The 14537-nt window shown below is 37.8% G+C and overlaps 1 protein-coding gene across 5 annotated transcripts in view; it reads left to right on the top strand.

Moving 5' to 3' along the window:
- Positions 1 to 14537, top strand: part of TTC28 (tetratricopeptide repeat domain 28) — a 597782-nt gene that overhangs the window by 255932 nt on the left and 327313 nt on the right. Inside the window, exon 2 of one of the 5 annotated variants that reach the window (XM_070516305.1) lies at positions 4502 to 4557. The exons of the other annotated variants lie outside the window; for them this stretch is intronic. The gene's annotated coding sequence lies outside the window, so the exon portion shown is untranslated. The remainder of the gene's footprint in view (positions 1 to 4501; positions 4558 to 14537) is intronic. 5 annotated transcript variants of the gene reach the window in all.

The raw sequence follows: 14537 nt of genomic DNA, 5'->3' as shown, positions 1-14537 counted from the left end.
TTTGAGCAGGGTTAAGGAAACTGAAAAAGGATAGTGAGAATCTGAGACTCGCATCACTGGGAAGCTGTCACCACCTCCCCTAGGCCAAAAGGAGAAAAGGAGGGAAACAGTGTTATTGAAGCCTGATGAGAGTTGGCATTGTTGAAGAAGAGCTATGTGATAAGAAGCTGTAGATGCAGAGGAATGAAGCCACTGATACAATGGTGATGAGACAGAGAGGGAGCTGAGGGGTTGTAGGAGAGGGATAAGGAATAAATACTGTGATACCTCCCTCCTCTTGCATTCTGATCTCTTGCCAAGTGCCTCCCATTGGTTGAACCCAACCCAAAGCCAGGAGTTGGGGGGCGAGGGGAGCCATATTTGTCCCTAGAGGTTGGCCTCCTGGTGCACAGAGGGAGCCGACAAAGCAGGGTGTGAGTAAGGGGAGAGAGGGATGACAAACAGAATAATTAGCACAGAAAGGATACATTTTGATTCACAGATAGAATTTAGCCCTAATGCAAAATGAAGCATATCTATGATTTCATCTCATGCTTACTATATATTCCTGTTAATCTTATGCATATATTTTTAGTATCCTTTAAACTTCTTACAAATAATAATTTTCACTGTGCCTTGTGAATACCTTATGAAGGACTTCCACATAAATGCTAAAAGCCAAAATCAACTTGTTCTGTAGATTTTGTTTACTTCTGTAAATCTTTATTATTCTTAAGAAAAGGAGGCATGCTAGTTGGTCATGTTGACATTTTCTTTTAAAGCTGATGAAAGATACTTTAAATTAAGCATGAATCTTTGAAGAACCTGCCAGTGCATTTTTAAAACATGACCAGTTCTCTGATGTACATGGACTGTATGAAGAAAAGATTCCATTTTAACACCGCGTATTTTCTTTTGAGTGATGTGTTGCTAATCTAATCATAGCACTTGTTACAACTGATCACACAGAGGATGACCTTTTTCAAATACGCCTGTAGTCGACTTACCTTCATGATACAACTTGGATCTCCCCATCACCTACTACCTTTCTAGAGGTTTACAACCCATTTTTATTTGTGCCTCATCAGAGTTACGTGTGGTGCTGTGAGACTCCATCTCTTGAATGAGAGAGTTCTGTGTTAGAAACAAACAAAACAGTAACAACAACAAAAACCCAAAAATTTTTTAGTACGTTTACAAACAGATAAGTACTTCAGTCTGCCCTTAAATGTAGTCCTTTTGTGTTCAAGATATGGGAATTCTCTAACTTTGCTAGTCTCCCTTGCACTGTCTACTCAGAAGGAGCTACCCCTGATAAGTAACACCCCTGATAAGTAATACTCTGGCCCTGCTAATGGGGCCAGATATATTGCCCTATTGGTTCATTTGCCCCTTGCCACCTCGGTTCATTTCTAGTCCCTGATCCTTACACTCTTTAGAGTACAATACTATTCTAATACTGGCTTTTCAAATCTAAACTTTTAAGAAAAGAGCTGGGTGTTTTTTCCTTTCTGGGTTTTTTTTTCTTTTGCAAAAGTGGTTTAAGACAGGAAAAAAGCAGTGGATACTCTAAGTAGTGACTCCTTGAAAAACCAGACACCCTTTGAAGTCCTTGATTCAGATCTAAAGTCCATTGGCTTACCACTGTGGTCTGAGAAAGTAACTTCAAGTGTATGCACCCTGGCCAGGACGTGACTTCATTCTCGACTGTTGGATCTCTTTCCCTTCTAATATTGTTTAATAGTTATCTTTTTTAGAACATTTATTTTTTTCAGGGCACATGGGTGAGAAAGCTGAAGTATTGAAGTATATTTATTTTGTTGGTATATTTTTATAAACTCCTGAGATGGGTGTTGCTAAAAATTTTATTCTCACTCTTTTAAATGTTTTTGCACATTCTTTCAGCACAACCCACTGGTCTATCTGTTTAAACACTCATCTTACTAGACAGAGCGTTCACATTGTAGTGTACACATTCAAATGTGACTTCACAGTAATATTGCAGCATCCTGTTGCCATGACAGGATGGAAGCATTTTTTGTAGTTTTTCATTATTATAGTCAAAAAATTTAAAAATAAGACTACTGTGTATCACTAATCTTTTGCAATCATGGAAGAAAATAAGGAACCAAATAAATTGTTTGGGTAGTTTAAGGGAAAACAAAATAAGGAAAATCAGCTGCTTTATACATATCAGATTTCTTATGGAGGTAGCTGAAAATCTGGTCTCTCCCAACTGACATATTCCATCCGTGTCTGCTTTATTCACTTTATCATATGTAATCTTGTCGCAGATATAGAAAACTACCCGAAATGGCAAACCTCAGAGGTGCCTTTGTTGTACTGTCTCACATATTCACTTCTTTTGCAAAGAAGAATGAAAGCAGGGTAGAAATGAAATGATTGTTAATGCTGGGATATAACCCTTTTATGCTTTTCAAAAAACAGATTTATTGAGATATAATTGACATACAATAAACTGCACATATTTAAAGTTTTATATGTTTTGACATATGTATATGCTCATGAAACCATCAGCACAATCAAAATAGTGAATATATCCACCCCTCCAAAGAAGTTTCCTTGTGTGTGCCCTTTGTGCTTCCTCCCAGCGATGCCCTCTTCAGGCAACAACCAGTATCCTTTCTACAAATTAGTTTGCATTTTCTAGATTTTTATATAAATGGAATCATACAGTATATACTCTTTTGTGTCTAGCTTCTCTCACTCAGCCTAATTATTTTGAGAGTTGTCCGTGTTGTTGTGTTTATCAATGGTTTGTTTCCTTTTACTGTGGAGTGATATTCCATTGTATGGATATACTACAATGTATTTATCCAGTCACCTGTTAATGGACATTTTAGGTTGTTTCCAGTTTGGGGCTATTATAAATAAGGCTGCTATAAGAATTTGTGTTCAAGTCTTTGCATGGATATATATTTCATTTCCTCTTAGATAAATACCTAGGAGTGGAATGGCTGGATCATATGGTAGCGGTATGTTTGACTTTTTAAGAAACTGCCAAACTGTTTTTAAAAATGGCTGTATCATTTTACATTCCCAATGTCAGTTTATGAGAGTTCTAGTTTCTCCACATCCTTAACAACACTCGGTATGTATGGTCAGTCTTTTTAATTTTAGTCATTTTAATAGGTGCATAGTGGTATCCCATTATGATTTTAATTTGCATTTCTCCAATGACTAATGATCTTGAACATCTTTTCATGTGTTTATTTGCCATCCATATATCTTCTTTGGTCAACCAGTTGTTTTGATTGGATTATTTTCTTAATGCTGAATTTTGAGAGCTCTTTTGCCCCAAATATAAGTCTTTTATCAGATATGTGCTTTGCAAAGATTTTCTTTCAGTCTCTGGCTTAACTTTGTATTCTTGTAGTTGTCTTTTGAGGAGCAGCAGTTTTTAATTTTGATGAAGTCCATTTTTTCAATTTGTTATTTCATAGATTGTGCTTTCAGTGTCATCTATAGGAAATCTTTGCTTACTCCAAAGTCACAAAGATTTTCTCCTATGTTTTCTTTTAGGTGTTTTATAGTTTTAGATTTTATATTTCAGTCTATGGTTGATTTTTGTTTGTGGTATGAGGTATGGATCCATATTCTTTTTTTTTTTTTTTTTGGCATGTGGATATTCAATTCTTCCAGCACCCTTCATTGAAAAGGCTATCCTTTCTCCACTGCACTGCCTTTGTGCCTTTGTCTAAAAACAATGAATTTTTGTTATTGTGCTCTTCCACTTTTCTGTTGTGTTGTTCAGCACTGTGACAACAAAAGGAGAACAAAGACCAAACTTGTTGGAAAATAAACAAGACCTTTAATTGTCTGGCCTCAGCTTAACTCTCCTTGTTCATCTCCTACCGTAACTGGTCTCTTCCCATCTCCCCCTGTTTTACTGTGTAGAATTGTTCTCAATTCCCTGACTCTATGGAATTGTTCTCAGTTCCCTGACTGTGTCATTGGCTTTCATGCCTCTGTGCTTTTCCAAAAGCTCTTCCCTCTGCCTGAGATATCCTTTTCCCAGTGAAGCATCAACTCCTTTAAGTCCATCCAAATGCTACCTCTGAGAAACTTCTCATTGCCCAAGTTAACTGCTCCCTCCTTTGTGTCACCAAAGCACTGTAGACGGACCTCTATTGAGTACTTATTACTTTCTATTGTGATTATCTGCATATCTGTCTTTCCTAATAGACTATGAACTCCTAACAAGACAGAGACAGGGATCATGACTAATTCATCTTTGTATCCCAGTGGCTAGAATTCACTAAGTAAGAAAATGTTAAAAGAATGAGTGATTGAGAGAAGAAAGAGGAATGTAGAAGTGAATATTTTAAGAGAAAAACTTGTTGAAAAGAAAATACATTGTACTTAGATTAAGTTTGCCTTTGTGGGCAAAATGTGATAGGGGCTATAGGAAATTTTGGGTGTGACTGCATATTTGCTCATGGGTTTCTTTACTAACTTCACAGGCTTCTTGGTTAAAATTTGCTGTTGTTTCTTTATACAGTTAAATGCAGTTAGTAAATGACAGAGGAAAATAACAGAAGACAGTAATCAAGAAAGGTATGTTGAGAATGGTATTTTCAATATATATTTACATGCAAAGGAAGAGGAAAGAAGTTGTTGAACTAACAGCTGTTGAATTGTGGCACATGCTTTCCTTTTGGGTGCACGTTTACATAGTTTATAGCACTTAACCATATGCAAATCGATTGGTATTTAATAAGTATATGACTGATATGTGCCATATTTTGTTATTGCTTTTAAGCCAATTGCGGTGAGTGACATTCAATGCTACTACCTTTTCATGCATAGTTTTTAAAAATTCTTAATCCCAATGCTAGTGATTTAATTAGAAATGTCAGTGAGATCTAATTTTGGTACTATTTTTACATGGTATTACTCACTAATATTTGACAGGATTTCTAATAGACTAATACATTCAAATTAAAGGGAGAAGTGACTAGAGGTAATACACATACAAATATGCATGTGTACATGCGTTAATATCAACACATAGATTTCATTTTTTTCCCTGTTTATGAGAATGGCCTTCACAAAAAAACACAAGATTTGTGTGCTTCTAGCATTTGCAGAAACAGCCTTTAAACAGAAGCCCTGAGCCCATTAGCACTAATGAAAACAGTCACCCACGGGAATAAGATGGATGTCTTGTGTTTGCATGTGGTAATCTCATGTATGTTTTCTGCTTCAAATAGTTTCCTGAAGATTGCTTTTGTGTTTTTAGGTTCATGTGCCTTTTTCTTAGTGGCTAAGCTGTTAGGAATGAGACTTATGTTGCATTACTGTCAGTTGTTTCATGGCCTTATTTCCTAATTTTGAATATCACCTAAATAAATCTATCACATCAGAGTTGTTCATGTATGCTGATGGTATTGAACAAAAATGAATGTTTATGAGTTTCAGATTTAATATTGATGTCTTAGTGAGAAGGGGACCCTGATACTCAGCTTTAAGAATGCTGGACGTTGTTTTAAAACAAAAAAAATAAGTGTAGCTCAGAGGATTTTTAGGGCAATGAAAATACTCTGTATGACATTGTAATGGTGGATACATAATCATTATACATTTGTCCAAACCCATAGAATGCATAACACCAAGAGTAAACCTTAATGTAAACTAAGGACTTCGGGTGATAATGATGTGTAGGTCCATCAGTTGCAACAAATGTACCTCTCTGGTAGAGGATGTTGATAATGGGGAAGCTGTGTATGTGTGGGAGTATATGGGAAATCTCTGTACCTTCCTTTCAATTTTGCTGTGAACCTGAAACTGCTCTAAAAAAAAAGTCTTTAAAAAATACAAATGAATACAAACAAATATTTTTTTTTTTCAAAGATTTTATTTTTTCCTTTTTCTCCCCAAAGCCCCCCCGGTACATAGTTGTGTATTCTTCGTTGTGGGTTCCTCTAGTTGTGGCATGTGGGACGCTGCCTCAGCGTGGTCTGACGAGCAGTGCCATGTCCGCGCCCAGGATTCGAACCGACGAAACACTGGGCCGCCTGCAGCAGAGCGCGCGAACTTAACCACTCGGCCACGGGGCCAGCCCCACAAACAAATATTTTTTAAAAGCAGTGCCATCCTAATGTATATTTTACCAGTGTTTCAGAAAATATCAATTTTATGTAAAAATAATATGATCCTAATTAGTGTTTGAAACCAGCTTTATTGTAAGCTATCAAGGAAGAACTTCATGTGATCTCAGGTACTTTGTTCTCAGTGTTCTGCCCAGGATCCCAGAGAGGCTGCAGGCTCAGTTAAGCAGGTAGGATTCTAGAACATACGCTCTGTCTTCCTTCTCTGTTTGCGTCTAAGCAGGCCCTTTTCAATCTGTTTTATATATTGAACTTCTGGTTAAGATTTTGTTTGAAAAAAGATATTAGCTGCTTCAGAATGAGGAAGAAGAAGACAAGGAGGAGGAGGAGGAGGTGGAAGAGGAGGCTACAGGTGGAGGGGAGAGGGAAAAAGAAAGGAGGAGGAGGAGGTGGGAGGGAGAAAGGGAGAAGGAGAAGGAAAGGTAAGTGTTTTGGATTGGGGATCAGATGTTCTTGAATAAGACCTGACCCTGCTAGCTCCGTGTCATCTTGGGCAAATCGCTTCTGGGCTTTGGTTTTCTCTTCTGTAAATGGGGAGAGAGAGGGTTTAAACTAGATGATATCAAGGTATATAGTATCTCTATAATATCCTGTGTGTTGCTCAGAATAGGGGCAGCCTGAGCATATGCAGGTCAGAGCTCTCTGCCCTGGCTCTGCCAGTCTCACACCCCCAGGCCAAATGGTCTCTTGAAGAGACACCAAAGCCTGACATTGATAAGAGGCCATTCCAGTGTCTCAGAATTTCCCTCTGTGCTGAATGGCGCCCAGTAGGCTAGCCTATTGTGGTCTATAAACATAGCTTCTCTGGTTACCAGTGTGCGTCTGCTTGACGGTTGGCAGGTGGCTCATGGGCTTGCCATGAACCAGGTTCTTTTTCTTTGGATCCGCCCATGTACTGTCTGTTACTTAACAGGCAGGTGAATGCCACTGGATCCAGAAAGGATTTCACCCCCAAATGTCTTAGGCACTAAGAAAACCTCTAAAGCATATACAGACACACTTCTTCTCTAACTCCAGTAAAATATGCCTCATATGAGGAAAAATGGATTATTATATTCTGGCTGGGTAGCTCTTTTCCGTGGCCCAGTCACTATACCAGATTTGCTTGATCAATTCAAAATCTGATTTGAGGGGCTATCACAGACGAAGGTTATTGTTTAAATGGTTGAGATACATGACTACTGTCATACAAACCATTTTGTTTCCTGGTATGATCCTGATATGACACCTAAGATAGCCACTAGGGATAATGGAAGAGATTTTTTAAAAAAGTCTTTTAGACTTCTTTGCTTACTATTTAATTTTAGTCATTCTAATCCATATTCTAGAATTAAGCCCATAGGCTCAAACCTGTTAGTAGTTAAAATTATGCCAAAGTATTTTTACCCTTGTAGCGGGGTATTATTAATGAAATAATCTGATTATTAGAGTTATTATTATTGCTATCTTAAGAATTGTGATTTTGTTGTGTAGTTCAGTAATTTTCTAGAAGGTTAGAGGAATCAGGGTACTTCTCAGGTTAGATCCCATTCCATATTACTTAGAGAGCTGAAGACAGGAGATGTGAAGGCCACATAGAAAAGTGGAGAGCAGAGTAGTAAACAAGGATGGAGTCGAGAATAAGAATCCATTGGGAACTGAAATAGAAGCCACAAGCGAGGAGGGTCAGGAATCACAGTGGTCCTCATTCGCTCACTGCCTGCAGCCCCTCCATTACAGGCGAGTGGGAACATGGGTACCTCAGGCTGGAGGCAGACAATTACTTCAAAATAATAAGTTCCTTGGCATGAAATGTTTTATCTACTGAGTAGGAGAATGAATTTTGTGATATATGAGGATATTATTGGCTTAGGACAAGGCTTTCTTTCCTAATTGGAGGTGCTTTGTGGGCTCACTATTAGCATACCAGCTGATTCCTCTTGTGTTGCACTGCAAATTGCTGATTAACTGCTTTTATGTATGCAGAGCTGACAAGTTGCCTCATTTAGAAACAAACAGTAGTGCTCTAAGGAACTAGTCAGAAGTTCAAACTGACATTTAGAAATTGTAAACCCACAGACTTCATGACAAGTAATACTGTCAGTTTAAATTATAGCTTTTCTACCTAGAGATAGGATAAAAAGAGCTAGTACTATAGCCTGTGACCAGTGTATTAGAGAGATTCTGCTCTAGTGAGCTGAGAGATTGCGCTATTTGGATCTAACATTCAGCTGCACTTCTTTTTCCGTGGATATTTTCTGGGTGATCAGCCCGTGTGAAGGGTCGACACTGCGAACGGTTGTAACAAATGCATATTAGTTCAACCAAAAAAAATGCTCTCTTCTTGCTTTCAGGGGAGTATTTTGAGTAACTGAATTAGGAAATGAAGGAATTGAGAGTTCACTTCTCAAAATAAAGTACTTTATGTTAACATGAGGAAGTTTAGCAACAATTTCACCATCTGGAAAGACTGAATTATATAAAGTATGTGGAATGAGGGTAAGGAAGAATCAGGTTGAAGAAAATAGCTCCCTTCTTGATTTCGGTATCCCCTAGCTAAGTGCTTCCTCGTCATCCCTCTTACTATCTATCTGGCGTTTTGATGAACGTTCTCCCTATGAAATCAAGGAATCAGCTCTCCTGCAGTGAAAGTAGATTGTATCCCAGAGTAGCTTGGTCTCACCTGCTGACCTCGGAATCCTTTGTGACTGACTGCTGGTGACTGAGGGGGAAGGGGAGTCGAGATTGGTGAGTCAAGGTGCATATTGGTGTGGTACATTGGGGAAAAAATGAACTTTACACCTGTTATTTTTTCTTTCTTTTTTTTTTAGACTACATGTTTATGTAAAGCCATTGAATTCTAGAATGTAAGAAATAGAGTTTTTAAAAATATGACTGGAATTGACAGAAATTTGACCGAAATAATTTCCACCTAATGATTAAAGCAGTGGCTCATGTAGAGAAATGGTCACAATCCTAGTCCCCTCCCGTCTGCCCTTTGCTTAGGGAGCACATCACACTGGGAGGGAGCTGGACCTGGAGTCAGGAGGCATGGGTTTACGCCTGTCTTCCATGCCTTGGGCAATGCATTTCACCTTCTGAGTCAGTTTTTCATCTGTAAAATGAGGATACCTATTCATCTCTATGTATAGGTTATTGTGAGAATAAATTGAAATTAAAACTATTTTATGAACTATGATGTTTTATGCAGATGTTGGGTGGTATTATTATGATTATTATGTAGTGTAGCCAGGATCAGCTTCATGGGCCTGTAACCAGTGCAGTTACATGAGATCTCATGCTCAGACGGGGGTCCTGTGCTTGGAATTGAATGCTGTGTGGTCTTCATCTTGAAATTCTGAATAGTTGTATCTTTGAATTTATATTATGTAAGTGAAGTCAGATGGGACAGTGGAGCATGTGCTGGGGGCGTGGATCTGGGGCACAATCCAGCCTTTTGACACTTTTCACTTCCCTAGGATGAATTCTCAGCTGCCAACTCCCCTGCCCCTGCCCAGAGAGTGCTGCCACCCTCCACCCCTGGCAGGGGCTGGGTATGGGCACAGGAGGAGTGGGATTTGGTGTGTACTCTAAATACCAAGTCATGGGTGGTGCTTGGGTGCCTGTGAGAATCTGCATTGTCCCATGAACATCTTCATGCCCTAGGGAGTACAAGATTAAGTAGCATATAAAAATACACCATAACTTGTTTAGGGAGAGACCACCGAGAAAAAGGAAAAAGCTCTTTTTCCTGCTTTTAAACAGGAGGCCCCACATTTTCATTTTGCACTTGCCCCACAAAATATGTAACGGGGCCCAAGTATAGTAATTTTCAAACTCTGCCTTTCAGAGGCCTAGAGATTTCTCTGGGTCCCTTCAAGGCCCCTGTAGGATAGATAATAGTGACTTCAGCAAGAGCAGTTTGGTAGAGGTGGAGTAGGGAGTAGCCAGAAAGGAGTGTATGGAGGAGTGAGTGAAAGGCCAGGGTGTAGACGGCAGTTGAAACAAACTTGTTCAAGAGAATGGCCTTGAAGACTAGGGAACAGAGTGGTAGCTAGAGTGGGAGATAAAATAGAGGGAACAGTTCTTTGTCTTTTGTTTTTTAAAGAGAACTGAGCATATTTAAATGTTAGTAAGATGAAGTTAGTCGAGAGGAAAAGTGAAATATAATCATTTCCAAAATATTTGCTGAAAATTTATTATATAGATTTTGCTGTACATTCTTGAACTGAGGTTCAAAAGTTTTCATTTTCCAAAGCAGCAGAAGGTGCCTTAGATGCTATTCTTCATATCCAAATAGGGGAGGGCAGTGTGAGCCCCCTTAATGTGGCTCAGGGCCATCCATATTTGGCTGTCTTTTCAGCTGTCATGGGCTGGTGCTGGAGCAGAAGGCCACGCAATCCGTTTTTCTTGACTCAATAATACAGCAGGGTGATCTTCTGCCCTGGCACACTGTGTTTGGGTGTGAGATCTGCTGGGCCTTTGAATACTCAGCCCTGCAACATGCTGGCGGCAGCTGTCGTATTGGCTCCTTAAGGTATCTGGGATAGCTGTTGGCAGTGACTACTATTCTTTGACTCCCTAGGGAATTGGAATTAATTGGCTCCTACTTGAATATTTATCAGAATTTGAAAGTAGTGAATAGGAGTATTTTGGATTACTATATTTTTGTTTCTTTATCAGTACAATGGGAGTAGTAATCCCTACCTCACAAATTGTTGAGAGAATTAAATGAGATAAGATATGTAAAATGCTTAGGACAGTGTCTGGCACATGATTAGATGCTTGACAAATATTAGTTTCCTTCCTCATTTCTCTCTCTTTTATTTTAATTAAGTGTTGTCTGGATATACCTTTCTTGATGCAGTAGAGATAGTCACAAAAAATTATGTGCTGTCAATTTAAAATTTTTAATTATGTTGGCTGAAATGTCCATCAGAAGAAACCTTTCAGTGATAATTCCTTTTCTAAAGGGGGAAAATACTTTTGTAAGGAAAACATCTCCAATTTATTTTTTGAAAATATTTTCCTCTATAGTGTTTATTTTAAATAAAGGCAAGTAGATTTAAACCTCAATAGAGCTCTCTTTCTTATCTGTAAAGTCAGGATAACAATAATACATAGCATGGTGTTGTTAAGAAGTTTATTCTAGAATGATGGCTAGCACATTTTAAGTGCTCAATAAATATTAGCAATAATTATTATTTTCTTCAACTGCATATTATTTTGAGATTAAGGATCCTAAGTTTTTAAACATTTATACCCATATTTCCAACAGTAAAGTTGTCTTGATTCTTTTGTTTTTAAAGATGTTTAAGATATGTTAGTAGATATCAATAATATTAGGAAGAGGCATACTCTGAGTCACATGCCAGTTTTATCTGTTTGTTTATTTGTTGTGGTAAAATATATGTATCATAAATTCTATCATTTTAACCTTTTATTTTTTTCTGAGGAAGATTAGTCCTGAGCTAACATCTGTGCCAGTCTCCCTCTATTTTATATGTGGGTCACCGCCACAGCATGGCTGATGAATGATGTAGGTCCATGCCCAGGATCCAAACCTGTGAACCTGGGCTGCTGAAGCAGAGTGTGCTGAACCCAACCCTAGACCACAGGGCCAGCCCCTCATTTTAACCATTTTTAAGTGTACAGTCCAGTGGCATTAAGTACATTTGCTTTGTGCAAACATTACCACTCTCCACTTCAAGAATTTTTCATGACCTGAAACAGAAACTTTGTACTCATTAAACACTAACTCCTCATTCCTCCTTCTGCCAGCCCCTGGTAACCTCTATTCTACTTTCTGTCTTTATGAAGTTGCCTATTCTAGGTATATCATTTAAGTGAGATCATACAATATTTGTCTTTTTATGTCTGGCTTATTTCATTTAGCATAATGTTTTCAAGGTTCAGCCATGATGTAACATGTATCAGAATTTTATTTTTTTATATGGCTAAGTAATAATCCATTGTATGTATATGCCACATTTTGTTTATCCCTTCATCTGTTGATGGACATTTGGCTTATTTGCACCTATTGGCTATTGTGAATAATGCTGCTTATAAGTATCTATTTGATACTTATGAGTATCTATTTGATAAGTTTTACACTCCCACTTGTGATGCACCAGAGTTCCAATTTCTCCATATCTTTGTCAACACTTTTTTTCCCCATTTTTTGATAGTATCCATCCTAATGAGTGTGATGTGGTATCTCATTATGGTTTTCATTTTGCTAATAACTGATGACATTGAGCATCTTCTCATGTGCTTGCTGGTCATTTTTGTATTTTCTTTGGAGAAATGTCCATTCAAGTCCTTGACCCATTTTTGTATCAGATTGTGTTTTTTGTTGTTGTTGATAATAGGAGTTGTATATATTCTGGATTATTTATATTCTGGGTATTAATCCCTTATCAGATATATGATTTGCAAATATTTTCTCCCATTCTATAGGTTATCTTTTCACTCTCTTAATAGTATCCTTTGTTACATAAAAGTGTTTAGTTTGGATGATATCCAATTTGTCTGGTTTTTTCTTTTGTTGCCTGTGCTTTTGGTGTCATATCTACGAAAACACTGCCAAATCCAGTGTCATGAAGCTCTTCCCCTTTGTTTTCTTTTAAGAATTTTATACTTTTAGGTCTTTGATCCATTTTGAGTCAATTTTTGTATATGGTATAAGGTAAGGGTCCAACTTCATTCTTTTGCATGTGGATATCTAGTTTTCCCAGCACCGTTTGTTGAAAAGACTGTCCTTTTCCCATTGTATGGTCTTAGCACCCTTGTTGAAAATCAATTGACCATATAGGCAAAGGTTTATTTCTGGGCTCTGTATTCTATTCCATTGATCTATGTCTGTCTTTATGCCATTATAACACTGTTTTGATTACTATAGCTTTGTAGTAAGTAGGAAATCAAGAAGTATGAGTTCTCCAACTTTGTTCTTCTTTCTCCACATTTCTTTGGCACTCAGGTCCCTTGAGATTCCATATGAATTTTAGGATGGGGTTTTGTTCTATTTGCTTTTAATTCATTCATTTAAAATTTTAAAATAGTGGATTGAATAAATTTGTGAGTACTCCAAGTAATAAAGTCCTTAAGGCTTCCTATAGTTGCCAACATATAAGGCAATAGAAAATAAACTAAATTGATCTATAACGCTTTTTAAAAATCATGCTCCAAGTGTACAGCGAGACTGTGATGTAATGAAATTGATCTTTGTGTATAACTTTTAGGGATGCCTTATTATTGTAAAGCCATATCAATATAGAGGCATTGTTATATAGTGATTAAGAGCATGGCTTTTGGAATCAGACACAGCTTTGCTTGAATCCTGGCTCTGCCATTCACTACTTATATGACTTTGGGCAAGTTACTTCTCTTTGAGTCTCAGTTTCCTTATGTGTAAAATGAAAATAGTAGTAGGGTTATTTTGAAAATTAAATGTAGTAACATACATTTTAGCACGTCAGACACACTTAAATTCTCAAATAGTAACATGGCTAAAAAAATTTTGGGCTAATGTGCTTTCTTTTTAATGGGGTTCTCCTTTTGGGTAGATGTTTAATAATGGAAGAGTGGGCAGCTGGTGATGTGTGTTCTGCCAGTTTTGCCTCTAACAAGCTGTATGATTGAAGATGATTCTGGGCTGAGATTTTCTCATTTGTAAAATAAGGTCTCTTCTAGCTATAACTCTTCAGTTAAGTCTTTCTCTCTATTCTCTCTGGAACCCTTGTTAGATGTATTTCATACTATCTTATTCCATCTTCCTTGTCTCCACTTCTTTTTCCTATATTTATTTCCTTGTCTGTCCTGCAGTTTGGGTGATTTCCTGGGGTTATCTTCCTAGTCACTAATTATTAGCTGTGTATTGTTCGGGCTGCCTATTGAGGTCTTCCCCCACTAATATGCACCCCTTCCTTTTGTTTCTAGAGTTTCTATTTGATTCTTTTTCAAATCTGCCTGGTCAATTTTCATAATGTCTTTTTTTTAGCCTTATTACTTCTCTTCCTTTATTTAGCTCCTTCAATGTTTTAAATATTGTTTTCAGCTTTCCTTTAGTCTGTTGAATGATGCCTAACTCTTATGGTGCAAATTCTCCCATCTACATTACTTCTCTGGGTGGTGGATGGAGTTTTTCCAGTCTCTGTTTCATGAGCAGACTTTGGAGACTCTTGGTTTTATTCAGTTTGTTCATGTCTGCTGGGCAGCCTGCATGAGGCCTGCAGCCTGGGCACCTCTTGCTGAGGCAGCATCAGCATGTCCCTCCAATGGCTGAAGCCTGTGACTGATGCCAGTACTCACTCTTCCTGCGAGCTTTATTGGCTTCAGCTCCTGCTCACTACTCTGTCTTTATTTCCTCTTTGTTTCTAGCTTTTGGGGGATTTCCCTTCCTTAGATACAAACTTGGGCATGTAGCCTAAAATTATTTTCATATATTCT

This window comes from Equus asinus, chromosome 8 (assembly GCF_041296235.1).
Source record: "Equus asinus isolate D_3611 breed Donkey chromosome 8, EquAss-T2T_v2, whole genome shotgun sequence".
In the NCBI taxonomy this organism is placed as follows: Eukaryota; Metazoa; Chordata; class Mammalia; order Perissodactyla; family Equidae; genus Equus; species Equus asinus.
Note: the sequence above shows the minus strand (reverse complement) of the source record. Positions and strands in the feature narration are given on the sequence as shown.